This window comes from Pleurodeles waltl, chromosome 9 (assembly GCF_031143425.1).
Source record: "Pleurodeles waltl isolate 20211129_DDA chromosome 9, aPleWal1.hap1.20221129, whole genome shotgun sequence".
Lineage (NCBI taxonomy): Eukaryota > Metazoa > Chordata > Amphibia > Caudata > Salamandridae > Pleurodeles > Pleurodeles waltl.
Window position 1 is genome coordinate 733,557,375 of NC_090448.1, and position 27,278 is coordinate 733,584,652.

The 27,278-nt window shown below is 48.6% G+C and overlaps 1 protein-coding gene across 1 annotated transcript in view; it reads right to left on the reverse strand.

Moving 5' to 3' along the window:
- The window catches only part of LOC138259740 (probable palmitoyltransferase ZDHHC24), a 229,102-nt gene that overhangs the window by 92,785 nt on the left and 109,039 nt on the right, over window positions 1-27,278 (reverse strand). The window lies entirely within an intron of this gene.

Consider the following 27,278-nt stretch of genomic DNA (forward strand, 5'->3'; position numbering starts at 1 on the left):
TTGGGAAGGAAGGCAGAGAATGAGGGCTGTGAGATCCCGGCAACCAGGGCACCAGTGGTTTGAAAAGAGCCACTTGCCAACATGTGCAGGACAGCTAGCAGCTTGGGCTCTGGTGGAATGATGTGGGGTGTCTGCAAGCTGGGTGCCAACTGTGGCTCAATTTGGCACAGCAGCTGCTGTATGGCTTGCCAGTTTCGTCTGTACCTCTGGATGATGTCATGTTCCCTGAGGCCCTGAAGGGTTGTCCTGGTCCGGAATATCCTCTCCTGCCTTCTCCGTTGCCTTTGGGGTCCCTGTTGCTGTGGTGGAAGCTGCTGCTGTTGCTCCTGTGCTCTGCGTCTTCGTGCATGCTGAATGAATAGCACCTCCATGTCTTCCTTTTGGAGCTCGGATGTTGCTTCTGTGGGTTTTCCTTAAGTACTGGTGTGTTTGCCCCATTTGAACGCCTGCCCTGACCCAGGCGTTAAATTTTGGCGCAAATCGGGATGTGTGCCATTTTCCGGCTCCGCCTCTCAGCCGTGCGTCATTTTTGCGCGGTTGGACCAATATGGCGCACTGGTGTTTAAGTCATTTTTTAGACGGGAACGCCTACCTTGCATCTCATTAACGCAAGGCGGTTTCACGCATCCAGAAAATGACGCACACTGGGATATTTTGACGTTAGACAGGTCTAGGATCAAAGTATAAATATGGTGTTGGCTTTGTGCCGAATTTGCATAACAAATATGTCGCAAATCCAGCACAAGCAGAGTATAAATATGGGCCTTAATCTCTGTGCACTAAAGTGCTCCGCTTGACAACTGAGGAGACGCTATAATGTGTGGTTTTCCATTTCAGTGCGGTGATGCGGACCACCACACTGAAATGCGTTAGAGTTACGCCTGATGCGTGGTACTTGGCGGGGCTGGATCCTTGCGACATAGCATGAGATCCACAATGTACATTTTATAATGACTACAAAAGACAAAGGCAACAGTAAGATAAGTAAAAGAAAAAGAAAATGAGCTCATAGTAGCTGAAAGCTACTATGGCTGAAGAAGACAGGAAACATATTGAGGATAGAAGGGACAGGCAAAAGGTTATAGGGAGTGGAATGCATTATAGCAAAAGAGGAAGGACATATTTTGATTTTAGAGTTATGTTGTGTCTTTTCGATCCATAGCTTGCAAGATAACTGTCTATGGAGGAGACTTTGCCTCAATTAAGTAATGACTGAGATGAGAAAGATGGACTTGGAGGTAATAGACTAGTTCAGAGTTTTAATTTGGTTATAAAAGTACTCCACACACTTTGCAGTGTGGGGTAACAGAATGTGCTATCTCAGATATAAGAATAGCACAATCTGCATGCCAAATTCCATCTGTATGTACATGGTACACGGTTCCCGATTCAAGGATAACACCTAGATGTGGGTATGCTCAGACGAAGGTCCCGTGCTTGCTATGTCACCAGATTCAAGCTAGCCTGGTTGATGAAAGGTGATACCCTGAAACCGGTCCCAGGATGCTTGTTTCTGGTCCAGGGAGGACCTGTCCTAGCAGTTCGGGCTGGACTGTTCCCATGAGGAACAGGGTCAACACTGATATGCATATGGCTGGGTCCAAACTGGAATGGCATGGCAAGCAAAAGAACTGATGGATTAAACCCAGACCTGTGACTGAGTGAATGTTTGATTTGTTCTGCATTAAGTCCACCATCTGTTGTTTTTGCATTTGTTGCCCCAAGTGGGAAGGGTATGCCCAGACATGGGTCCCGTGCTTGCTATGACACCAGGTTCAAGCTAGCCTGGTTGATGAAGGGCCATATTCTAAAACCGGTCCCAGGATGCTTGTTTCTGGTCCAGGGAGGAGTAGGACCTGGCCCGGCAGTTCGGGCTGGACTGTTACTGTGGGGAACATGGTCAAGACTGGTTTGCATATGGCTGGGTCCAAACTGGAATGGCATGGCAAGCAAAACAACTGATGGATTAAATCCAGATCTGTGACTGGGGGTCAATATTTGATTTGTTCTGCATTCTGTCCATCATCTGTTGTTTTTGTACCTTTTATAGGTGACAGCTGCAATGGAAATCTGTGATGGAATGGCTGGCAACCTGAGCTCTTTTGAAGATGTCAGAGTTGTAACTGCCTGGTTAGTGAAGGAGTCTAAGACATGATTACATTTTGATTTTCTGCGAGTTGTCAACGAGATTATCCCACTGACCAATAGGGATGACAAATGACAAGACCTTGGTGGACAAAGGCATTGCCAATGATAGTCCAGTAGATGTGGTTTTGTTCACAAAGACAAGGTACTGAAAAATATTGAAATGGGAAGGGGGTATATTGCCCAGCTCTTTTATTCCACATTAGTTATCCTTATGATAAATTGTTTACTAAACTTAAACCCTGAGGCAAACCATATACAATTCAATAGAATATAAGACTATCCAAACAACATTAGGTCCATATATTCATTTTTTAATCTGTGGAATCAAGAACACTCCAATCAATTTCATCATCCAAAAGTGTTGTGATAAATTATTCATAGAAGGTGTCCTTCTCATAGTAGTCTCCACGAGAAGGCAAAAGAATTTTGCAAGCTACCTTGCTTTCTCGAGGCTTCAATGCAATAGAAACATACCAGATACATTCATCCTTTCCCAATACATCAATGAATAATCATTGATACAAAAATATGAATAAGATATTTCATACGTACTCGCAGTGCATAGCCTGTTCGATTTCAATTGTCATAATCATTTCCAAAAACACAAGTGATCCGAAGAATAGAATAGACCACAACATAAACGTTGTCGGTTGATTCATATTTTTATTTTCAATTTATAGTACATTTTACTAATACATACATTATAAAATACACATATCCCCTGTGTATCAATTCTAGATAATTGAACATTAACTCAAAGATATGTTAACTCACTTTGCCCCTTCAGCATATTTAGTAGATTTCACAGCATCAAAATACAGTTTAAAAACTTATGATCACACCATTCTGTAGCAAATCACCAACAAGCTTTCATGACCCACCTAGGACAAGAAGCAGGCGATTATTTTAAGTAACTTAACCATGGAGTGTTATTGCACTGTCATTTACAGACAGCACATTTCCCACAGAAATGGACACTAAATTGGCAAACAAATACAGTTTTATATATAAAAGAAAATACGTTACTGATCTGTAAGTGTAGTTCTCCAGTACTGGTATCTTTCATAGATTCACATGCTTGAATATTCCCCATCTTCGAAGTGGGAGTCCCGCAGTACCTTAATAAAGCAGTATACCATAGTATCATAGGCTATAATGGAAATGTAAATTCTATTTAATATCCTATCTACTTCCTTTTCTAAAAAGGGACCAAACTTGACTTGTGTCCAATCAGACAACAGCAGTCTCTAGAACACTTCAAACAGAGGCTGTTTCCCTCAGATTTTCGAGCACACGTGTACTTTTCATACCGTTTATGAGTGAGGGTAGCCTCTGAAAGAGGAGGGTGGGTCGCATGCAAATTTATGAAAGATACCAATACAGGAGAGCTACAGTTATAGGTAAGTAACTTATTTTCTTCTCCAGTATTGGACCTTTCATAGATTCATATGCTTGAATCAGAGTAACAAGCAATACAGTAACATCACAGACATGTTTGTCATTTATGAACACAATTAGTGGATGGAAGGAGAAAGAAAGAGGCTCACCTTCGTCAAAAAGGATAAGTTACTTACCTGTAAATCCTAGTTCTCTTCCAGGGGTATCCTCATCAAAGTCATAAACATTGAATATTCCCACCCTTGTGCGGGGACCCCGGAGCATATATAAAATACACACATATTATACATGTGTAAAACAGCAATGCAGGCTATAATCATAAACAGGCTAAAATGCTTTATTTCTATGAAGTTTTTTTTTTTTTTTTTTTCATATTATAAAATTACCATAGAGAATAAATATCTACCCAAGCCCCCAAAACTGGGCTTAGGGAAGTAAGCAGCAGTAAACACTAGAGAAAAAGAGAAAAAACTACATTGAAAAACAATGGAGCATTCTTAGCCAATAGGCTGCATGCAGGTTAACACAGGAGAACCATAAAAACTTTGGCACCGTGCCTTTAAGACCCTGAGCACCTCCAGTATCCCACCATGCCTCAGGGGTGAAGGGAAGGTGACAGTTGGTTCACAGTTAGGCCAGTACTTTTTTACGGTGACAATCTGTGTAACTGATTCGAAAAACAGTCTGTCCTGCACTTCTAGGAGACGTGCGTCCGGGGAGGAGGGTGGGTTGTTTATGACTTTGATGAGGATACCCCTGGAAGAGAACTAGGATTTACAGGTAAGTAACTTATCCTTCTCTTCCAGGGGATCGTCATCAATAGTCATAAACATTGAATAGATTAGCAAGCCCATCCCTAAACTCTGTGGACTGTCTAATGGAAGTGCAGGAATAGATACGTATTATGCAAATAAATTTCTCAGAGAGGCCTGCCCCACTTGGGCATCCGCTCTTGCATCTGAGTCTAAACAGTAATGTCTAGTAAACGTATGCACAGACTTCCATGTAGCAGCCTTACAAATCTCAGATATTGGAACATTGTTAAGGAGGGCAGCAGTAGCCGCTTTTCCCCTTGTGGAATGCGCTTTAGGCCTAGCTAGTAATTGTTTATTAGCCAGCTGGTAAGTATTAACAATACAAGAAACTATCCATCTTGATATCGTTCGTTTGGATGCTGCCTCTCCTGTCCTCAAATGACCATAATTTACAAACAAGTGGTTGGAATGTCTAATCGATTTTGTCTTATCCAAATAAAATTTCAGCACTCTTTTCAAGTCTAAGGAGTGCAATGCTTTCTTCGCCGGAGTCTCCGGATTGGGAAAGAAAGTCGGTAAAGATATAGGCCCTCATTCTGACCTTGGCGGTCTTTTCGCAAGACCGCTGAGTTACCGCCGCGGTGAAGACCGCCGACCGCGGCGGTGTGCCGCTGTGCGCATTCTGACCGCTGGGAGCGTTCCGCCGGAAAACCGCCAGCAGCCACACTGGCGGTCGGCGGGAAAGTGGAGACTGGTCAACCTCCACCGCCACGCCAGCAGAACACCGCCCAAAGAATTACGACCCACATTTCTGTGTGGCGGTCTTCTGTTGGCGGTCTTCTGTTGGCGGTCACGTCCCTATGGCTCCCGTCGCCTCCCGGAGGACCAACGCACAAGGTAAGTTGATCGTCCGTGAGGGGATGGGGTGGGGGGGTGTTGTGTGATGTGGGCGTGCATGGGGGTGTGCGTGTGAGTGTGTAGAGGGGGTGTGTGAGTGCGTGTATGCGGGCGGGGGGTGCTGCTGTGTCTATGGGTAATGTGTGCTGTTCGGCAGGTGCGCATGTCGGCATGTATGTGTGCGGGTATGTGTCCCCGTTGTGTATGTGTGTGTGGGGGTGTGTATATGTGCATGTTGGGGGTGTGTGCATGTCGGGGTACATGTATGTGCATGTCGGGGTGGGGGTGGGGAGGGGGTTCGTACCACCTCTGGGGGGTGGCAGGGGGGTGGAGGGTGTGGGGGGAGGACTCGGGTGGGTAGTGGGGGGTGGGGGAGACCCCTATCAGTGCCAGGGAAGGAATTCCCTGGCCCCGATAGTGCTTACCGCCATGGTTCGCACGGCGGTTCCCGCCCGCAAGAAACCGCGGCGGTAGGCAGGGTCATAATACCCTTGGCGGTCTTGGGACGACCGCCGGGCCGGAGTGCGCAAACTCCAGCCCCGCGGTCATGACCGCCGCGGCGGTCGGAGTGGAGAAGTAGCGGTCGGTCGCGGCGGGGACCGCCGCGGTCAGAATGCCATTTTTAATACCGCCGGTCTGTTCGCGGTCCGACCGCCGTCTCTCCGCCGACCGCCAGGGTCAGAATGAGGGCCATAGTCTGATTGATGTGGAATTCTGACACCACTTTCGGAAGGAAAGATGGGTGAGTTCGCAGAACCACTCTATTGTCGTGAAAAACCGTGTACGGTTCTTTGGAAGACAAAGCCTGAATTTCACTGACCCTCCTCGCTGAAGTAATGGCCACCAAAAAAGCCGTCTTCCACGTAAGGTGTTGTAAAGAGGCCTTGTGTATAGGTTCAAAAGGAGGGCCCATAAGTTTTGACAATACTATGTTCAGTTCCCATGGAGGAGATGGTCTCCGAATGGGCGGAAAAACTTTTTTCAAACCTTCTAAGAAATCCTTGACTACAAGTTTCGTAAAGAAGGATTCCTGAGAAGGTGACTTACGATAGGCTGTAATGGCAGACAAATGTACCTTAATAGATGATACCTGCAGACCGGACTTTGCCAGATGAAGTAAATAGGACAGTATGACATCCTCCTGAGCTCGTATGGGATTCTGACCTTGTTGACAGCACCATATGTAGAATCTCTTCCACTTAAAAGCGTAAGAACGCCGCGTGGAAGGTCATTTGGACTCTTTCAAGATGTTCATGCACTCCTGTGAGAGCCCTAGGTGCCCATACTGCAGGAATTCAGGAGCCATGCTGTTAAGCTCAGAGAGGGTAGGTTGGGATGTAGAATCCTGCCCTCCATTCTGCTCAGAAGATCCGGTCTGCACGGCAGCCTCCTGTGAGGTTTTTCCGATAGGTTGAGGAGATCCGTGTACCAGAATTGACGGGGCCATTGTGGCGCTATGAGAATCATTCTGGTTCTGGATCTGTAAAATTTGTTGATCACTGCCGGTATGAGGGGAATCGGTGGAAAGGCGTAGAGAAATATCCCTGACCAGTCGATCAACAGGGCATTCCCTCGAGATCCCGGACGGTAGAACCTGGATGCGAAGTCTGGGCATTTCTTGTTTACTTCGTCTGCGAAGAGATCCAATTGAGGTCGACCCCATAGAGCGAAGATGTATTCGACGACTTCGCCGTGTAGGACCCAATCGTGTGCGACCTCTAGGTGTCTGCTCAGGAAATCTGCTTCCACGTTTTGTTGCCCTGGCAGGTGAACCGCTGTAAGTGACATTCCTCTGGCCAGGAGCCAATGCCATATCGTTTGGGACTCTCGAGATAGGGGTAGGGATCTCGTTCCCCCCTGCTTGTTCAAATAATACATCGTGGTTGTATTGTCCGTTTGTATTAGGAGAGTTTTCCCCTGAATTAATGGTGTGAAAGACTTGAGAGCCAGATGGACCGCTCTGAGTTCCAGCAGATTGATGTGGTACTGCTTTTCCTTGTCTGACCACAGGCCCTGAGCTTGAAGGGGACCCAGATGTGCCCCCCATCCCTGAAGAGACGCATCCGTTACCAGAGTGTCGGATGGAACTACCTGGTGAAACGGAGCACCTACTGACAGGTGAGGTCTGTGCATCCACCATTTCAATGACTGAAGTGCCGCTGCCGGTAGTCGCACTCTGTCCTCCCAGCGACCTGTCCTTTGGCTCCAGTTGCTCTCCAATGCCTCTTGGAGGGGCCTCATGTGCAGTCTGGCATTTGGGACAATGAAAATGCATGATGCCATGGAGCCCAGCAGCGATGTCACCTGACGTGCCGTAGGTGCGTTGGCTTTCAACAGGTCCTGACACTTCCTGTCTATTGAGGATAGTCGTTCCTCCGAAGGATACACTCTTTGGAGTTCTGTGTTTATTATAGCTCCCAGGTAGTGAAGGTTCTGTGTTGGAATCAAGGTTGACTTTTGGTAATTGACCTGAAGACCTAGAGACTCGCAAACCCTGAGCACAATGTCCCGATGGCTTCTCGCCTGCTCCGGAGAAGAAGCCTTCAGTAACCAGTCGTCTAGGTATGGGTAGATGAATATCTTTTGTTTTCGAAGATGTGCCGCTACCACCGCCATACATTTCGAGAAGACGCGTGGGGCAGATTTCAGGCCAAATGGTAAAACTCTGAACTGATAGTGCAGTGACGCTACTTGGAAGCACAAGAATTTCCGATTCTTGGGAGCTATTGGGATGTGAAAATATGCATCCTGAAGATCGATGGAGCACATCCAGTCTCCCTGATGTAGCTGAGGGAAAATCTGGTGAAGCGCTAGCATCCTGAACTTCTGTTTTCTTATGTATTTGTTCAGCAGCCGTAAGTCCAGAATTGGTCTGAAAACGCCCTCTCTGCCCTTTTTCGCCACCAGAAAATAACAGGAGTAAACCCCCTTTCCTCTGTGCGCAGGTGGAACCCTTTCTATGGCATTCTTTTGTAAGAGGGCGAGAGCCTCTTTGCGCAGCAGGCTGAGATAAGATGGATTGCATTTGGCTGGTGGCAAGTGTGGTGGAGGCTGTTTGAAAAGAAGAGAGTAGCCATTTTCGACAATATTGAGCACCCATTTGTCTCTTGTGATAGAGTGCCACTCGTGAAGATAACCTGTAATACTTCCCCCCACCGGAGTGGTGTACAGTGTCGAGGAAAGCAAGATCTCATTGTTTGGCCAGTGCTTTCGGTGTGGACTGCTGAGGTCTACTTGACCCTCGCTCCCTTGTGTTCCTTCGCTGAAAAAGAGGGCGTCCCTGCCGTTGTTGTGGCCTTTGGGACCAGTGAGGGGTTTGAACCCTCTGCTGGAGAGGACTTCTGTCATAAGGCCTATACCTTCTCCTGAAATCTTTCTTCCTTTCCAGGCCTACTGCCCTCATTGTGTCCACCTCGGTCTTCATGCGGGCCATTTCCTCGTCTGCATGGGTACCGAACAGCGAGTTCCCGGCGAATGGGAGATTCAGGATGCGCTGTTGTGCTTCTTGCTTTAAACCAGTCAGTCTCAGCCAGGAAGACCTTCTTGCACAGATTCCATGTGCGTACCCATGTGCAGCTAAATCCGCCCCATCTGCCGCTGCGCTGATAACCTGGTTGGATACCAGGCATCCCTCCTGCAGGATCTCTTGAAAATCTTGTCTGTCTTCTCTGGGCAATTTCTCTGTGAATCTATTGAGGGAGTCCCACAGAGAACGGTCATACCTGCCCAGGAGTGCAGAAGCACTGGAGACTTTCATTGCCGAAGCCGCCGTACCGCACATCTTTCTCCCGAGAGAGTCTAGATGCCTGCTCTCTTTATCCGGGGGGACCGTGGAGGATGATGCCACTGAGTGGGTTTTACGGGCTGCGGCCAATATAACAGAGTCCGGTGGCGGATCCTTTCTTAGGAACAAAGGGTCCTGTTCAGGAGCCTTATATTTTTTCAGAATCCTAGCCGGGGCAGATTTGAGTGTGGCTGGGGCCAGAAAAATGTCCATGGTTGGCTGTAACAAACCAGGCACTAGAGGCAGTAGCTTTTTTGACGCTGATCTATGCTGCAGAGTCTCAAAGATAACTGACGAGGAGGTAGATGGCTCTGGAACCTCTATGTTTAATTTCTGCGCTCCCCTTAACAGCACCTCGTTAAACGTGGTAATGTCATCCACCGGTGAGACCCTAGCAGGTGGAGAATCTGTTAGGGTGGGGGAGTAACGCCCGACAGATGATCCTGACGACGACCAAGAGGGTGATCTTCTTCGTGAACGAGACCTGGATCGCCGTTGAGATCGAGACCTGCTGCGAGACGCTGTAGCAGAGCGCCCAGGCCTCGCGTCGGTTGACGAGGAGCAGAACGAGCCCGTCCTGCCCTTGCTGTCGGTGATGGCGTTCTTGGAAGGGAGGCAGTAGGCGAGTACATTCGCGAATACTGTGAATCCGGGGAGGCCGCTGGTCTATTATGGCTCTCTAGCCATCTTGGAGATAGGTTGATGGACGAAACATGCCCCGATGATGCCTCTCTTGAACGAGTTGAGTCGCTCGGTATGGAGACCACGGGAGATGTTGCGGCCTCGTCTGCTGGCGGGGGTGATGTTCTACTCCGTGCGGGACAGGTTAAACCTGTGTCGACGTCGACAGCTGTGTCAACGTCGAAGGGCGCCCCATCGGTTGCTCTTGTCTCGACGTTGAGTGTCTCGACGTTGAGTGTCTCGACGTAGAGTGTCTTGACGTCGAACGGCGATCTTTGGACCTCGACCTACTCGCCGTCGTGTGCCTCGACGTGGAGCGGTGGGAGGTCGACGGCGGATGTCTCTCATGCCGTTGTGCCGATTTCGACGTCGTGTCTTTTGACGTCGGGGGGCGTACGGCCTTTGGTGGCGACCGGGCACGCCGGCGATGGCTCGACGTCGATCGGCGGGCTGCCGTCGATGGAGATCTGCCCCTGCGATGGTGTTCCCTCGACGCCATTTGCTTCGACGACGGGTGGGCCGCCGTCGATGGCGATCTATGCCGGTGAGACGTGGCAGCGACGACGTCGACGGTGAACAAACAGGTACTTTCCTACCTGCTGACGTCGACCTAGCCATTCTCTCCTGAGAATGGCCTGCTGGTTGCCTGCAAAGTGAAGAGGACGATGTTTTCTGCCTCTCATGAAGCCCATGTAGCCTGATCTTTTCTCTGTCCTTCAGAGTCCTCTTTGACATATTCTTGCAGTGCTTACAAGTGTCAGGGCAGTGACTCTGAGGCAGGCACACAATACAAAGAGAATGTGGGTCTGACTGGGCCTTCTTCTTCCCACAAGAAGGGCATTTAACAAAAAGTGAAGGCATTTTTCTGTCAGGAAAAAACTGCCAAACACAGACAAAAACGTTATCTGTCGAATTAAACAGGAAAAAATGCTTTTTAAAGGATTTTTCTGAGAAAAAACTCAGAAAAACTGATAGCTCAATGCTCCAGGATCCTCTCAGAAGAAGCCGGAAAAAAGAACTGACCTAACTGTGAACCAACTGTCACCTTCCCTTCACCCCTGAGGCATGGTGGGATACAGGAGGTGCTCAGGGTCTTAAAGGCACGGTGCCAAAGTTTTTATGGTTCTCCTGTGTTAACCTGCATGCAGCCTATTGGCTAAGAATGCTCCATTGTTTTTCAATGTAGTTTTTTCTCTTTTTCTCTAGTGTTTACTGCTGCTTACTTCCCTAAGCCCAGTTTTGGGGGCTTGGGTAGATATTTATTCTCTATTGTAATTTTATAATATGAAAAAAAAAAAAAAAAAACTTCATAGAAATAAAGCATTTTAGCCTGTTTATGATTATAGCCTGCATTGCTGTTTTACACATGTATAATATGTGTGTATTTTATATATGCTCCGGGGTCCCCGCACAAGAGCGGGAATAATTAATGTTTATGACTATTGATGAGGATCCCCTGGAAGAGAAGATTCTGTAACACTGCCTGTCCTACAGCCGAATTCGTTTTATGGCTCTCATCCAGGCAATAGTGTTTTGTGAATGTGTGCCTGCTGGACCACGTTGCTGCCCTGCAGATGTGTTGAATTGGTACTCCAGCAAAAAGAGCCATCGATGTGGCCATGGGTCAGGTAGAGTGGGCTCCTACCCTGTCTTGTAAAGTTTTACCAGCTTGTGCATGGCAAAACTGTATAGTGGCAGCAATCCATCTAGCAATAGTCTGTTTGGTTACTGAGAGTCCTTTTCTGATTCCTCCATATGCTAGACATAGCTGGTCTGATTTTCTTATGTTATGAGTCCTGTGCAAATAAAACTTGAGGCATTGTTTGATGTCAAGAGAGTGCAGAGATTTCTCTGCTGGCATCAGTGGATTTGGGAAAAAAGTTCTGAGAATCACTGGTTCTTTTGCACTTTTTTACCTCTCCTCATCTGACGAGGGCACATCCTCAACCAGGGGCTGTGTTAACTCAGTTGTTACCCCATGTGTGGAAGCAATCGACTTTGAGACCAATGGAGTGGGTCTTGGCAACAGTGTATGTGTCTCAAAGAGCTGTACCGGAGGCGCATGTTGTGTGATAGGTGTTGTGGGAGTTAAAGAAGGGAACCCACAGTAGTAATCCTGAAGCAAACTCTGAAGATTTGTTATTAGAGATGCTGGCATAGGAATAGAATGTTCCTGTTGATATTTTGAATACTCCTGCTGGACTGGTCCTGCTTGTTCTCCTGCCCTTGTAATATTCCTGATACTGTTTGTCCTCATCCTCACCAAAAGCCTGGCATTTAACCCTGAGCTGGGATGGCTACTAGCTGCACCAAAAGACCTCTCTTCTTCAGAATCTCCATTGTCATCCAAGAGGTGGGTATGTGGTTAAGGGAGGACCTTACTTGCGATGTATGGATAGGTAGAATTGTGGAATCTGATGACCTGTCTTTCAATGGTATGAGAGATAGTAGTGGAAATTACCTTTTAAATTTTGTAGCTGGTGTTTCTGTATATTGTTGTATTGCTTTCATCAATGATTTCATCGCAGAATGTTGCTCTACAGTCGGTAAGGCCATTGTTGTTTGGGTCGACGATAATAATGCTGTCCTTCCTGAGTCCGGAATTCTCGTTGACAGGTTTGTCAACGGGATCTTCGCTGACAGGACAGCCACCGTCGATGGTGTCATTGTCGACGGGAGCGATGGAGGTAGATCTGATGACGAGCTCTTCTTCATCGATGGTGCCATCGTCAACGAGCTCTTTGTTGACGGCGTCATCAACCAGGCCATCACGGATGAGTCTTGCGTCACCAACATTGTTTTCTGTGTCCATGGCAAATTCAAGTAGGCCGTTGTCGACGGAGCCTCTGTCGACAGCGTTTCAAAATCTTCACAGTTACAAATGTCATCGACAAAAGTGGTGATGGATGAATCTTTCATTGGAGAACCTAGTATTGTAAAAATCAGTGTTGCTGTCATCGTTGTTACCGTAGACAGTGCCATCAACAAACACGCCAATGGTGTTTTCATCGACGATGACCCTGATTTTTTTGTCTTCCCCATTTATGGGGTAGACTGTGAAGTACGTTTAAGAATAGTTTCCTTCAGGAAGGGAGTAGTGGGCACAGACCTAATCTTAGGGATAGGCTTATGCTGCTTGGAGGTTGATCTTCATGCCTCCTTTCTTGCCCAATGTCAGTATGTTTGGATTTTTTATTGACTTATGCCAGCGCCTCTGAAGGATGTTTCTCCTCAGTTTTCTGCCTCTTACTGGAAGTTGTGGCTTGTGAGTAATCATCACTATCCTCCTTCGATAAAGGACATTTTCTGGTTTTCATTTTCTGGAGCCACAATAAAAGCCTACCTTCCCTGTCCTTTAATGTTTTCTGAGAGAAGGTGCAGCAAATTTTACAGTCCTTCACCTTATGATCCAGATACAGGCAAAAAATGCATTGTTTGTGTGGATCTTTCGAGTGGAGACTCTTCTTTCCACAGGTGTCACATGCCCTGAAAAGGCCTTTTTTCAAAGTGTGGGACATATTGTCCAGTCAGAAATAAGCTGTTTGTTGAAGTAATGCTTCCTCAGGAGCAGAATCATTTTGAAAATTGTTGAGAAAAACAGGTAGTTTGAGCAGAGCTCAAGGAGATTCCCTTCACACAATGTGCGGTAGAAAATCTAAGGGAAACAGCCTCTGTTGGGAGCATTCTAGAGGGTGCTGTCGTCTGATTGGTCATAAATCAAATGTAGTCCTTGTTTAGAAAAGGAAGTAGATAGGCTATTAAACAGAATTTACATTGCCATTATAGCCTATGATATTAAGGTATTCTGCTTTATTAAGGTACCGTGGGACTCCCACTTCGATGACGGAGAATATTCAAGCATGTGAATCTATGAAAGATCCAATACTGTTGTACATACTGCACACAAATGACAAAGAGTGGAAATCGAGTTTCAGTGAATATTTAACATTTATGCATCACCAAGAAAAAGTGTCTTGATTTGTTTTGATTCTCATAAAATCTTTGTGTCCATCACAATTCAGAATTACAAAAAAATGTGCTTCATTTCCGTGATACTAAATGTGTACAGTTCAGTTACAGGTATTCACATTTTTTGTATGTTTCAAGAAATTATATCCAACATCCTTTCCTTTCACACTCTCTGTACCCCTGCAAGATGTCACATCAGTCACTTTTCTTTTTCTGATTGCAAAGTGATAGGAGCTTGTATACACCAAATTCCATATTAAAAAAACATAAGTAGCAATTTCCCAAAAGACATATGCCCTCATTATGAACCTGGCGGTAATCACCGCCGTGGCGATGGTGAATAGAAGACCGCCAGTGGTGGTGGACTGCACACCGCCGAATAATGATGCCAAAAGTTAAACCTCCAAAACTCCTGCAACCTCCACCCACCGCCAGGGCCTACGACAGTGGAAAGACTGTACCAGCCATGCAGACAAATCCTCTGCCCACCAAATAATGATGCACAAATCAGCTTGGCAGATAGTGAATGCCGAACAACCATTGGCGGTATGGACCACCACTGCCAGTAATGGAACCCACCAACAACAAATGGACACATTGGCAAGTCTGAAACCCACACACCTGAAACACATCCACAACACTATAAAACACTCACATACACACCCCACAATCCTTTGCATCACCAGTAGCACGACTGATATTGACAACTCAACATGCATACACTGAACCCAACATCACACAAGTCACACACACAAATACACCACCAAAACACATACATACCCCAAACACCATCACAAGCCACACACACAAACACACAACAGCACCCTCACCAATACACCCACAACACACACCATGGCACCCCCTAAGCACCCCCGCTTCACAGACAGGAAGCTAAGGACCATGGTGGACGAAATACTCAGGGTCGAGCCACAACTATTCGGTGCACAGGTGCAGCAGACACCCGTGGCTAGGAAGATGGAACTATGGCACGGATAGTCAACAAGGTCAACGCAGTGGGAAACCATCCACGCACAAGGGACGACATCCGTAAGAGATGAGAAATGGAACAACCTGCACTAGAAGGTTCGGTCAATGGCATCCAGGCACAACATTGCCGTACAGAAGACTGGTGGTGGTCCCCCATCTACTCCCCTGGAATACACTGACTGGGTGGAGAAGGTCCTGGCTATCCTGCACCCGGAGAGCCTCACCAGACTCACTGCAGGACTGGATTTGGGTAAGTCAACTACAATACCTCAACAGTCACCCCACCTATAATGCATGTATCACCCCATCCCTCTCACTACCACCAGGACCCTATCCCCTACTCAGTCCACAACACCCACATCCAAGTTCCCTGTATGTCCACAATCCCACAAACAGATCTCCATCCAGCCCCCTGTGCACAGTCACCTACTTCTGCATGGAATCACGGTGTCACTACAGCACCCACAATGTACCTCCACCCCCCACATAAAATGCAACTAAATGTACACGAAGGGACCTTGCATGCCTCGACAGGGGAATATAACCATCAAATAGTGCAGAGCAGTGCAGTAATTGCTGAAAAAGTACAGGACACCCACATGTCTATTCCCCCACACACAGGCATCACCACCCATGCCACCCGGACGGAGATGTCAACGCGTGCCAGCCCTCCACCTGAAGACAGAGGCCCCACTCAGGAGAGTGCAGAGGGATGTCTGGAGATAGAGGAACTCCCTGGCCCATCAGACAGTCCTGGACTGTCACCCTCCAGAAGCCCCATCCAGGATACCACTGACACCCCTACCACCCAGCCACCATCATCAGCTCTGGCCAAACGACCCCACACCACTGTCTCCCGGCCACGGACTGGCGGCCCACATGTACAGAGGCCAGAGTCTCCACCCAACAATGGGCAGGATGATGAAGGGCCAACTGCAAGTAGGACTGCCAGACCTGTGCAGAGGACACAGGCACAGGGGGCTAGGGCCAGTGGGGGGCATCAGTGTCCTGGGGGTGGCCAAAGGATGGATGCTGCAGCCCAGGAGATGATATCTGACCCAGGACAGGATGGGCCAGATCCTGCCCACCCTGTAGCAGAATCAGAGGCTGCAGATAGCACACCACCAGGAGGCCATGGAGCAATAGAAACAGCTCAATGCCATCATGGCCTCCATTGCAAGGGTGCTGCAGCACCAGTACCACAGTCAACCTGAGTCCTCCACCCACCCGAAAGCCCCGACCACTAGCCAGGACACTGCCCTGCCTCCTACATCAGCAGCAACTACTGGCCTGGTGGCACTGCCAAAGGATACACAGGAAACCAGCACCCCTAACACTGCAGCCCAGCTGCACCTTCGCAAACATGACCTCAGACCCAGATATGCCACTGAAACACCAGTCAAGACCAAGCCCAGTGCTAGGAAGTGATTCTGCCCTGAACGGTCTCCCTTGTGTGCCACTGAGCTACCTTATTGACATGCCACTGCCATCACACCATCTTCCAGTGGCCACATGGACCAAAACCCAGTGCTACCAACAGCTGAGCATATGTACCTGACTATGGCCCTCATTATGACCCTGGCGGTGTTGCACCGCCAGGGCCAACGGGGGCGGGAGCACCGCCGACAGGCCGGCGGTGCTCCCTTGGGCATTCTGACCGCGGCGCTTTGGCCGCGGTCAGAAATGGAAAACCGGCGGTCTCCCGCCGGTTTTCCGTTGCCCATTTGAATCCCCCATGGCGGCGCAGCTCGCTGCGCCGCCATGGGGGATTCTGACACCCCCTACCGCCATCCTGTTCCTGGCGGTTCGCCCGCCAGGAACAGGATGGCGGTAGGGGGTGTCGCGGGGCCCCTGGGGGCCCCTGCAGTGCCCATGCCAATGGCATGGGCACTGCAGGGGCCCCCGTAAGAGGGCCCCGCTAGTATTTCACTGTCTGCATAGCAGACAGTGAAATACGCGACGGGTGCAGTAGCACCCGTCGCACCTTCCCACTCCGCCGGCTCGATTACGAGCCGGCTTCATGGTGGGAAGGTCGTTTTCCCCTGGGCTGGCGGGCGGCCTTTCGGCGGCCGCCCGCCAGCCCAGGGGAAAAGTCAAAATACCCGCCGCGGTCTTGCGACCGCGGTACGGTATTTTGACGGCGGGACTTTGGCGGGCGGCCTCCGCCGCCCGCCAAGGTCCGAATGAGGGCCTATGTATTTTCACCATGTGCCCACTCCCTTTCACTGTCCCAACACTTATGTATATTTTGCCATTTAATAAATATACCTATGCACCCAAATTGTATGTCCCTCGTCAACATGAGATATGAATTGTGATTGTGTATGCATTAGCCAGTTATTATCATAATCACATCTTCATTGCAGGAGGGGACCCAACGGACTCTAGAGTCTGAAGTATGTCACACTGTGCCTAATATTGGATTCCCTGGCACATGCCACTTCAGTCATCATTTAGCATTGTCACTGACAAAAGACACCACAGTACTTATTACATGAGTCAGACTATAAGTATGCAGTGAAGACATCAGCATCATTGAACAGTACCTTAGATCACTGGAAGTATAGGCGGATTAGCTGGGTCCTGGAGTTGAGATCTTCCCCCTCTTCTTCATCACCATCACTCTCATCCCCTCTCTGAGGTTGCATGGCTGGTTGGCCAGCACCCTCCTCTTCCAGAAGTGGGAGAGCTTTCCTCACAGCCAAGTTGTGCAGCATGCAGCAGGCCATCACTATCTTACACACCTTGTCAAGGACATAGCACAGGGATACCGCAGAGAGATGGAGACAACAAAATCTAGCCTTCAGGAGACCTGTAGTGTGCTCAATCACCCTCCTAGTACGTCCATGGGCCTCATTATAATTCCTCTCTGCATCTGTCCTGACAGGTGTCAGGAGCCATTGCAAGTTGGGGTAGCCAGAATTACCTGCAAAAGTGGGCGAAAGAGGACTTTAACAAACTGCCTTTACTTGCATACAGCCTGGCTGTCAGCTATGTACTGATCCAGTATCATACACACTCACCCTTGAGCCAATCTCTGTCCCCTTGTAGTTGTTCCATCATGTGTGGCACACTGCTGTTTCTCAGGACAAATGAATCATAGACTGAGCCAGGGAACCTGGCATTGACATGTGATATGTACTGATCAGCAGTACACACCAATTATATATTCATGGAGTGATATTTCTTAAGATTCATATACACCGGTTCATTCACTCTTGGGGGTAAAATGGCACCTATCACATGGGGGATATTAGCAAAGGCCTGGAATCCAGATTTGATAGCGGGGAGCTAAGCCCTTTGGGGAAACTGGACATATGTTTGCAAGTGTTGAACGCAGGCATCCAGGAATTTGAACAGGATGTGGCTGAACATTGGCTGTGAGAACCCTGCACCCATGCCCACTGTCACCTAAAATGAGCCTGTAGCCAAAAAATGGAGCACAGATAGCACTTGCACAGTTGTAGAGATGGCATGCTGATTTCGATTTGCCGGTTTCAGAACAGGATCCATTAATGCACAGAGGTCATGGATTGTAGCTCTATTGAGTCTGTAGGTGATAATGATGTGACGTTCCTCCACAGTGTCCAGATCTACCAGGGGTTTGTGTACAGAAGGGGCCCTCGCTCGCCACATGGGTCTGTACCTATGGGGGAGGAAAGAACACATTCTGAGTGTCAACATACACTTGCATCCCATTATCACTGTAGTTTTCAAAATGCGACAAGTAGGTAACACACACAAACAGAAAGAATGAGGTACATCGTCAGGCAAATGCGTGCTGAGTTAACTCTGTCATAATGGCATCACAGTGTGGACACACTTCCAAAGATGGGTACATGTGAGGATTATAGAATGATGTCAGCAAGCCACGAAGGGAAGAGAGATTGGGGCCCTGGATGAGGCCTCTGGCCAGGCTATGGAGACGTGGTGGTAGCAAAATAGCAGCCTCCTGCCATCCAGATATGATAGAGTGGAAGTGACTTCATTCTGCTGGCGTTAGTCATCATGGCGGAAGGCGGTGTTCACCGCCGTGCACCTGATCATTGGATTACCTGTTTGTCAATGGGGAACCTTGACCAATCATGATTGCCACCGGCGGTGACAGAGCACACCGCAGGGGTACCTACGCCATTTTAGTAAACCCTTGACACTTGACTCCTGATTCATGTGAAGGGAAGTACTCCCCTGCTTGTGCTGCTGTGTCGGGGAATGGGCCCCGGCCTTCACCACGGAGGAGCTGAAGATGCCGGTGGTCGGGGTCCTACCCTTGTATGCGAAGTTGTATGGGCGACCAGAGGAGCAGGTGAGTTGGCATCTGTCATCCTTAGATGTGTGTGATTGTGGCGGATGCCTGTATGCACTTGTGTTCGATGTGTGACTGCCCAGCCGTAGTTTGTCTGTCACGTTCTGCCTGTGAGTTGAAAAAATGCATGTCAACAATGGCCGTTCCATATGGAACGACATGGCATCTGTATTCGGTGCATACATACTGATGTCTGTTTCTTTGCTCTGTGTGTCCCATGCAGGTCAGCGCCCATCAAAAGAAAGGCCTGTGGCAAGCCGTCACCAAGGAAGTGCGGACCCTGGGGGTCTACAACCAGCAGAGCACCCACTGGAGGAAGCCGTGGGAGGACCTGAAGCGTTGGGCCAGGAAGACCAGAGAGGCCCAGCTGGGGAAGGCCTCCCAACAAGGAAGGGGTGCCTGTTGGACCCTGACCCCCTAAAAGCCTGCATACTGGCAGTGGCCTATACGGATCTGGATGGGTGCTTGAAGGCAACACAGCAGCCACAAGGGGGTGAGTAGCAACACTGTTGTGATACCACTTTGATGAACATATTTGGGTGCTGTGGGATGTATGTATTGTAGTGCCAGGCACTTAGACTGGTGTGTCCCTGCAGTCCTGCCCCCTCCAAGTCCTTGGGATGGTGTAAGGGCTAGATTTGGCAGCCTCTGATGGCCTATGAGGGGTCCCCTTTCTGTCATCTGGTATTCATTGTGGCCTTATGGACTTGTAAGTGCATTGGCTGGGCATGGTCTCTCATGGGTGTACCTCACACAGTGTACCAGGTTCCTGTTTCATTAGGGTTATTTGGTGTATTCTGGGGGCATGCACACTAGTCAGGGGCACATACATTGCGTATGTTGTCTGTGCTGAGGGTACGTGCGTGACCTGGGTGGGAGTGTGTGTAAGCCAAAATGTACATATATTCACGATTTGACATAGTTCTCCCTGTGCTCTTCTGTCCTTTGTGTACATTAACATCATCTGGCGAGGGAGCTGAGGCACCGGCGAGTGGGAATGCAGCAGCCCACGGTTCCAAGGAGGCAGAGTTGACCGACGCCAAGGGGACCAGTGGGTTGGATGGTGAGGGGAGTACCACGGGGGAGGCAACTACCACTAGAGGTAGTGACTCTGATACCTCCTCCGATTGCAGCTCCCTGGTGGTGACGGACCCTACTGGGCCCGCCCATTCTTTGTCATCTTCTGCCACCCCCATACCATCACCGCCCTCCCAGTTGCTCCCCACCAAGTTGCCCGTGCCGGCTCACCCAGGACTGTGGGCATCTCCTTCGCCCCAGGCACCTCATCCCCTGCCCCAGTCAGCCCTGCTGCCCTCACGGAGGAGGCTATTGACTTCCTGAGAACCATCCCTGTAGGGCAGACAACCATTGTGAATGCCATCCAGGGGCAAGCATCCCAGATGCAGCAATGCAATGCATACCTGGAAGGCATTCACGGTGCCATGTCTGGCCTACAGAGATAATTTCAGGCTCTGGCCTCCTCTTTGACGACAGCAGTGTCCCTGGTCTTTCCGTCCCCCCTCACACCACCCTTCCAGCTCCCCAATCCCTTCACCCATCCGAAGCACACATACAGACAGCCATGCACACAGATCAACACACAAGAAGCACACTGAAAAACACAAGCAACACACTTTCCACCACAGCCATGCACACACCCAACATACAAAAGCACACACAGCAACATCCACTTTCCCCAGTGTGTCAACCTCCCCCGCCACCCTGTCTGTCACCTCACCATGTACACCCACACACACTGCACTCTCAGTCACTGCTGCTGCCCCCATTCATGCAGTCACCACAACATCTGACATCCAGACACCACACCTGCACTCCCCACAACTACATTTACAGACACTTGCAGCAGACTCACCAGACCTGCAGACACCCAGACAACATCCATGTACACTGGCAGCCTGTCTTCTCCCACTGTGTCCAACCCCCCTCCTCCCAAAACACTCAAACATTTGTACACATCTACACCACACACATCCACCACACATAAGCATACTTTACAGGCACCTGCATCCACGTCTGGCACACCTACACCTAAAAAGAGCACTCCCTCAACCTCCACTCCCAGACCTGCCTCTAAATCCCCTCCAACTGCACCTAAGAAGCTTTTCTTATCCCGTATTGACCTGTTTGAACCTACTGGCCCACCCCGTCTTGTCCCTAAACGTGCCCATGTCCTTGCCAAGTCCACTCTTTCCTCGTCCAAGCCCACCCCAGTCCACGCATCCCATTCCTGTGTCCATTCCCCAGAGAGGAAGAGGCCCTGTGTTGCCCCAGATCCCTCTGCCTACCCACGGTCCAAGCCCACTCCCCCTCCTTCCAAGGGAAAGCCCAAACCCCCCCCCACCTCCCAAAACTAAGCCCAAGCCCTCCCCACCCAGACCTAAGTCCCGCCACTCCCTGCCCCTGTTCCCTGAGGTGCCTGGCTGCCCAATTGATGCCCCTTTCGAGTGGAGTACCCTTTGCACATGTAGGAGTCAAGTTTGGCCTATATTGGCCCTTCAGGGACTTTCAAATGGACTGGCCACTGGCCTTATTAGCACAATACAGTTTTTTTGTTAGAATAAAATTTCAGTCCCCAGTAGTGCTGTTGGTACAATATAGTGAGGTTGTTCCGCGTTTCACTGTGGGGGTGCACATTTGTGTACTTTGGTGCAGGTCTTTGTTGCGTTGTGTCTGATAAGTACATCTTGTTTTGGTATGTATGGCTTGGAATGCAGGAGGGAGTGCATTGCAGGGTGGGTGGGGTGGGTGTGTAACTGTGCCCTTTCTTCCCATGTGCACTAGGCTGTGTTACTTACCGTTGTCGTCTTCGTCGTCGGTCACGGTCCTGGAGGGATATGGCAAGGAGCAGCACTGGCATTATTTCCAACTCTCGCTCCATGTCTGCGTTGGCGTTTTCTGTGTGCCTCTGGTGAGTGTTTCCTTTTATATTGTTTGATTCCGTCACACTTTGCCTGGCGGTGGTTCCCGCCCCGGAACTGCTGGCGGGCGGGTAGGTCCTTTCCGCCGGCCTGTGGGTGGCCTCCTCTGTCCTCATCAGGACTACAAAGATGGCGGTGTGTGGATAGAACGCTACTTGTTTTTCATGTGCTTCATTATTTGGCGGTCCGGACCGCCAGCCTGTTGGCGGTGGTTACCACTATGTTCATAATGACCACCCCAGTCTGACATTTGACCTCTGTCACTTGAAGTACAGCAAATCTGACAAGATAAATACATAATTTAAAGACATATATATTTATTGCCTGGACTTTCACAATCCATCAAAAATTGGCTTGCAAACTACCAGTGGGTCGCGACACACAGTTTTGTTAACACTATGTCAAAACTGCGTTTGGGATGGTACGGGGCACACATGGGCTACTGAACCCAAATAAGGAGGGTTGAGGCATTTTAATTCTGATGTCCCAGGGCCCACCCTACTATGGATCCCACTCAACTGGGTCAAGCATCCCTTTCTGCACCTGACATTCAGTTAATAGTGAGACATGAGCAATCAAGGCTCCCTCAGAGGAGCAGTGTAGATACAGTTTAGTGAACAAGACTCCTACATCAGCATGCACGTAGCCCATACAAGAAGTCAATGCCCAGCCAAATACTTGTTTTTATATAATAGGAAGCAGTTCAATTCTAATTCTACACATGCAAAAGGTCAACAACATTCAATAACAAAACTCCCCCTGTGAGGTAGGCCCTCCAGTAGCTGTTAGGCTACCCGATGCCCATGTAATAAGTGTTGTTATTCCCATTCACACATGGTGACATCCAAGGAGTGTAAACTACTGGGCCTTGTCATGGGGTAATACCCTCTTTGACTCAGTCAATAAGGTGTAGTCAAGTAGGGTTACAAAGACCTTACTTGACTACACCTTATTGACTGAGTCAGAGAGGGTAATACCCCCTGCGGCCCCGTAGGCCCAGTTCTCAGTTTACCCGCTCCAGCAGTATGAAGCCTGACAACGATGCAGTGCGATTCTGGCCTGGATCAGGAAAGTCGGGCTGGTCACACATGCAGCTGTTGACAGGCGCCGGCTCTCTCTCCTGAGGTGCGCTCACCAGTTTTGTGACGATCGAGGTCGCTCTGGCTCCACCCACATGCTGTAAGTCATTTCTCTCTTTAGTTGTGAATGGCTGCAGTCACCAGCGGGGCTCTGATGGCATCTCCTGTGCCCTTGGGCCTCCTCGGTCACAAAACTCCCCAGATCTTGGTCATAGCAGTACTTTGGGGTCACAGGCAAAGACCCAGACCTTTGACATCAGGGCTCAGAGTGCCCCCTCCTGGCATACAGGGTCGCTTCTATGAACCTCTTGACATACAAGGTTGCATACTTTCCCACACACGGCCTACGGCCCAATCGATGCAGCACAGTTCCTTGGCATACAGCAGCAGCTCATAGCATATGGGCTTGCCAACTTCCACAACGCTGCACACAGGCGACGGCCCGATCAATGTGAAACTTGTCCTTGGTGCATGGTGACCCCTCCTGGCATATGGGATCGCCAAACTCACAACACGGCACATTGGTGCAGCAGTGCTCCTCACAACTCACTCAGGGACCCCAATTTTTTGTCTCCCTCTCTGGATCTCGCTTCTTCCAGCATGCTCCTCTCCCTCAAGAGCACACTGGTCTTGGTAAACTGGTAGGTACTGGTGCTCCAGACTCCAGGGCAGGTGGTTTTGGTTTTCCTGGATGATGTCCCCTCACCCAGCAGGGAGACTAGCAGGCTGTACCCCTAGTCCTGGTCACAGGCAGAAATCTTGCAGAGCCTCCTCTCCTCATTTAGCACGGCTGGCTGCTCAGCAGATCGCAAGTTGGGGGTCTCAAACTCTGCTACTTATAGTTCTTTTCCAGGCATCAAATGGGAATTAGGGTCTGAACCTTTGAGGTTTTATGTTGGGCTTCTGCTTCTTTGCAATGGACATTTCTTCCCTTCATCTGCCTCCTGAATGGAAGTCTGACACAGCAGGCAGGACTCCGAAGCTGATTGAACCACAACAAGATTCATAGGAGTGACCAGATTTCACACCAGGATGCCAGTCACAATGATGCGTGCATCAAAAACTTATCCTGGGCACTCAACCCTACCCTTTATGATTCTCTTATCAGCCCTATCCCCTTCTTCCTGAGATGTGTCCTGACACTTTCCCTGTGATCTGTCACTGAATCAAACAGCCCTTTGAAATGCACAGGGAGAGTCTTGCTCCATCTGATCCCGTTCTTGTCCCACCCAGCTTACAGGAATGCAGAAATATACAAGTCTGTCTGGGGGTATTCCTCTACTCCTCATGTTTTTATCAGGCGGCCCGGGCTTCACCAAAATTGACCCCAAGGTCCTCCATGTAATGTACCAGTGAGACGCTTCTGCACTCAGTATACATGCACAGCACACTCCACTGTCTAGACTGTTGTGCCCATGTACCATGCTACCACCAGCATTCCCATATGCAGCACACACACACAGTCTGCACACACTGTGGAGTACTACAGGCTCTCTGTACTACAGCAGACTATGTCACTTTAAACACACTGTCAGCGCACGCACATTTACCACATGCACACTGTTCCACACTGCACCTTGTGTAGTGTTTGTCTTGCGTGCTCACGCATATGCTTACAATTCAACCTGATGTAGGCCAAGGGTGAGTTAAACACACATCAGCTGATCTTTTTTAAAAGGTGAGTGAGCCTATAGGCCTCACTCTAGTGACACAGGGTGAAAAGGAACTGTTCACTCCTACTGATACACAGTATGCCACCACCACTGAGTTTGTGCTATTTAATTCCTGGTGAACGCAATAGCTTTCCACCACTGTGAGCGTAGCGTTTTGGGTGCCTCTCCCGGTCCAATAAGACAGCAATCTGTGAGACAGGCCTAAGTCATGGCGCACATGCATGATCTGTGTTCGCCTATGACAAAAAATCAGCATTAGGGATCCAGATGAAAATACAGTTGGCTACTCAGGGAAGGGGGACATGCATTCACCATGCAAAAGAATGTTATATTCCAACACAGATAGTATATCATTTGTGCCATAGTCAAACAATGTTGCAAACGTTCCTTACATTGCCACTTAGGGGCGGCTCCTCCATAGGGGCGAAGAAGTGTTGCCAGCAGCGGCAGCTGCAAACCTTTTCCCAAAACACGATCATAAACTGTGTTCATGATCGTGTTTTGGGAAAAGGGGCGGGGCCACCGGGATGATGTGCACTGAGGGGAGTGCACTGTGCACTCCCTCTCAGAGCACATGTGTGTTTGGCTGGCCGCCTCGGGCCGGCCAAACACACATGCGCACAGTGCTCTGTCCAGCCCAGCAACACGGTTGCTGGGCTGAAGAAAGCCTGCACAGGCTCCCAGTCTGCCTGGGAGCACCCTGGCTGGGTGCTCCCTGCCAATCCTAACGCTGCTCTGAGTAGTGTCAGGATTGGCCTCAGGGCAGGCTGGGAGACTGTGCCTACAGCCACGAGGAGGCAGAGCGGATGGAGCGGGGCATGGCGGAGGAGGTAAGTTTTTTTTTTAAATTATGATTATTTTTAATTTAATTATCACCCCTCTATACCACCCACGCGCGCGTGCCGCCCTGCCCCTTCTGTTAAGTGCGAGTCGCGACTGATAAGGACTCTTATTATTATCTTATTGAAATCAATGAAAAATCAGACACAACTTTAAGTCAAGGTATCTTGGAGTTTGTATTCCAATGGATACATTAGAAATATGTTCGTATTAAAATGTATTTCTTAGTCATGTGAATCAGCCGATATTTTGTTTTCATTACCTCTGTTCCGTTTTCTGGGTCATTTGTATTGCTGGAAATGTTTAAGACAATTCTAGTCAAGTGGGCTACACTGTTTGAGTAAATATAATATATTTTATTAATGTTTTTGCATCAACGATAAAGTGTTGAGATATTAGGGAACGGTGTATGTATCTGAAATATGTTTTATTGCACTGTAGCCTTGAGAAAGCAAGGTAACTTGTAAAATAATTCAGCTACTCGGGAAGAGAACTGTGAGGAGGGACATTTGCAGTGGAAAACTTATCAAAACACGTTTGGGTGATGAAAATGATTCGCCAATATTTGATTACAAAGAATAAATAACTAATAGTTAAATACCAGTAGTTAAAGCCATATAGTCTATGGAATTATTTGTGCTATACCTCAAACTTTAATTAAAAACAAGATACTTGTCTTGTACACTTTCATCACGGAGGGCAAAAATTACCCTTCCACTGCACTGTAGAAGCTGTGCAACCCGCCTTCATCACACACCAGTTAAAAAGTGCCCATCCTACTTGCCTCTGTATATGCAGAATTCAATCTTCTTGTAACTTTAAAGGCATTTGTATAGTGCTTACTTTCCCTGACGAGACACTTAAGCGCTTTATGGCGAGTTGCATGCTACTCCGAAACCCAAGGTTAACAGTAAATTAAGATTATAGAAGAAAATATGGGAAATTACAGTATTTAAGCATACATCACTATTGCCTCTTTAATGATTGGCATCCCAGTCCTCCAGATGAAATTCCCTTCCTGGGATGTTTCACATTATTTTGTTTTTTTTTCTCTCTAGGATGCTTCCCAGATGTCGTTATTTTGGGGTTTCGTGTGTTTACTTTGGAGAAAACATCACAAGTGTAGGTATTTCACAAAGTGCGGCCTGATAGAGTTAGGTCTGAGACAGGATCGGACTGGGACAGAAAACAGTCCAGGGCTCCTAAATAAAAGTGGCCACCATTTTTTATTTAGACAGCTAAGAAAGTGACCCATGTTTGCCAATTGGGCAGTTTTGAACTTGAAAAAGGCGCGCTGTATACGTGTTTTGGAAGATATGGAAGACTGCATGAATTTAAGCTTGCTGTAAGCAATATTTGTTTCAATATCAAGGAAATCAGCAGTAAAGCCGGCCCAGTAGACTATAAAACAAGACTATAAACACCCAAGGAACCGGCCCACACATTGGCCTGTCATTCCAGCCCGTCGGGCACTGCCTGACTGCACAGAGAACAGCTTGCATACCCATCACCTATACATGGGGGAGTACTCTCTTCCAGGTGAAGACTGATGGCCAATCACAAAGTATGAAGAGAATTGTAAAGTGTTGCAACGCTGCTATACTTTTCGAAACGTCTCATATCAGCTTCCATGAGAATCTGGTACTAGATATCTGTTTTTAAAGCTATCAACAACGTCATCGGCCCACGTAATCCCTCAAATTCAATAATGGTGGCTAATAACTGGTGAAGGCTAAGCCATAAAACTTTCAGTGCACTTATAGACAATTATCTGAAGTGTGTTATGTAGGCCGGAAGATATTGTGCAGGGGCCTACGGGTTC